The sequence below is a fragment of the Octopus bimaculoides genome, chromosome 23 (assembly GCF_001194135.2).
Source record: "Octopus bimaculoides isolate UCB-OBI-ISO-001 chromosome 23, ASM119413v2, whole genome shotgun sequence".
Taxonomy (NCBI): Eukaryota; Metazoa; Mollusca; class Cephalopoda; order Octopoda; family Octopodidae; genus Octopus; species Octopus bimaculoides.
The window spans coordinates 28,717,362-28,719,692 of NC_069003.1; positions in this window are offsets into that span (position 1 = coordinate 28,717,362).

Consider the following 2,331-nt stretch of genomic DNA (forward strand, 5'->3'; position numbering starts at 1 on the left):
TATATATATATATGTGTGTGTGTGTATGTGTGTGTGTGTGTGTGTGTGTGTGTGTGCGTGTGTGTGCGTGCGTGTGTGTGTGAATGCTTGTGTTTGTGTGCGTGTACATATGTATATATAAATATATATATATGTGTGTGTGTGTGTATATTCATTTCGTGTTAATCCCTGATTTGTTTTGATTCTATGTTCGTATTTAGTGTACATCCGATTTTTGGGCCTTTGTATTATGGTATAGCACTTTGAGCTACAATTGTAAGAGTAGTATAACTTCCATCAAACTAGATATGAATAGATCATGAAGACGTAGACAGAGGAAGATGTTATGGTACAGACCCTTCATATAGTGTTAAGTTACCCCCCCCCCCCATATAGCTAACTGATTTCTGAAACTCATAGATAACCACTTCCCTAACTATCATAAACACGACAAGATCTTCAATAGAAATACATTTAACACAAAGTTGCTTCTCCTGTATAGCGTTGATTATTTTCACTCCAATAATAACAACAACATTAGAAACATTCCCGAAAGATTATGCAATTGAGGATCTCCAAGCAGCTGTCCTCTGTGCAATAGTTGTTTGGAAAAAGAATTAGACCGGCATTACGGATTTGAAAGGAACCAAAAACACATTTGCTGGAATGACAGGTAATAGCTTGAAAGTCAGCTCATTCAAAATACAGGCGAGTAACAGTTTTCGCATGTGGCAGGGTTGATAATTTGCAAGTTATCTTACAGTAAAGTGCTTCTGAAAATTTTGCTTTGAAGCAATAAATAAAACTTACTGAATCACGTTACTCTTATTGCGGAAAATCAACCGGTTAAATTTTGCGACAAAATCATGTGAAGATATTGTTCCCTTTGTTGAATATTACGCAGGGTTTTCCAACAATTTCCAGTTAAAAGTGATGAATTATCTAGGGAAGAGTAATTGTACCTTGGTATATGATTTCTTGATTGGACTAAATCAGATAGCAGTGCTGGAAACAAATGAAACCAAAGTGGACTTCGGCGGAATTCGAACTCAGAACGTAAAGACAGATGAAATGCCTCTAAGCATTTTACCCAGCATGCTAACGATTCTGTGAGCTCACTCCTTTCTCCCGTGTGTAATATTTCTATACAAAACACTTTTTCTTTAAAATATATAATTGCACTGAATTGTTTTAAAATTACCTTTCAAAATATTTGTTGATAAATGATGTATACTGATCTTCAGACAAAACACAAAAGTAACGTCTGTTGGAGTCTTCAAGAAGAGTAGTATTTTCGCTTTTGCATTATTTCGTATAACTGAGATTAATTAACACAGTTTGATTCTGCATTGCGAAGTGTTCAAGCTATTCAGTTTGACATAATTAAAGTCCATAATTATGCCTTGAATCTCTTGAGACTGTGTGTCACCATCACAGCAGATGAACAGTAAAAGAAAATCTTTTCGAAGGTCAGACAACTGTCAAAGTAACTGGCTATTAAGTTAACATTTCTCAGCTTTTGTAACAAGCAGAAATTCTTTACGAATGATAGTGAGAGAGGAGTAGATACTCTAGTAGACCTGTCTAGTTGTTCTATTTAGATTTACATCATGTGAAAGTCAATTTTGAACAGAAAATAAGCACACTTTATCTTTATTTAGTTCGTCTATTTTAAGTGGCGAAGCCCCAGAGAGAAAGAACTCATGGTTATTAAAGTACATGAATTTAATTTCGTAGAAACCGAAGCAGTATGTCGGCTCAAAATCTGGTCACAAAAGAAAGGTGAAGAATAAGAGGATGAGTCTAGAGTTTACTCTAATGCATTGATCTAGTTCCTTTTGTCCAACCAGCTATTTCTTATTTTTCAAACATTACCCCGCGTAATAATTTATTCGAGGTAGGGGATTTTCAGTTCTATGAGAAGAGTATAGGCACAATGTCTGAAAATTTTGAGGCAAGAAGTTGACTGCATTGAACTCCGTCCCTAGCTGGTGCTTATTTTATCGGCATCGAATGGACCAAAAACAATGTCGACATCAAGTCAAATCTACAAGCCTATAACATGCTTTCCAACAAATGTTACGAAATATTCCTATTTGCGCTGAAAACTGAGCTAGTTCTGATGGCCAGAGCATTTTTATTACTAATTATATCTTTATTTGTTGAGGAATAAGAGCAGAACCGCATATATTACACAAAACCACAGACACATGTGTATGCCAATATATACAGATATATAAATATATACAATTGAAATGTCGGTAAACACGTGTGCGTGACCATGCAACATCAATACACACGGAGTCCACATATCTATCTATCTATCTATCTATCTATCTATCTATCTATCTA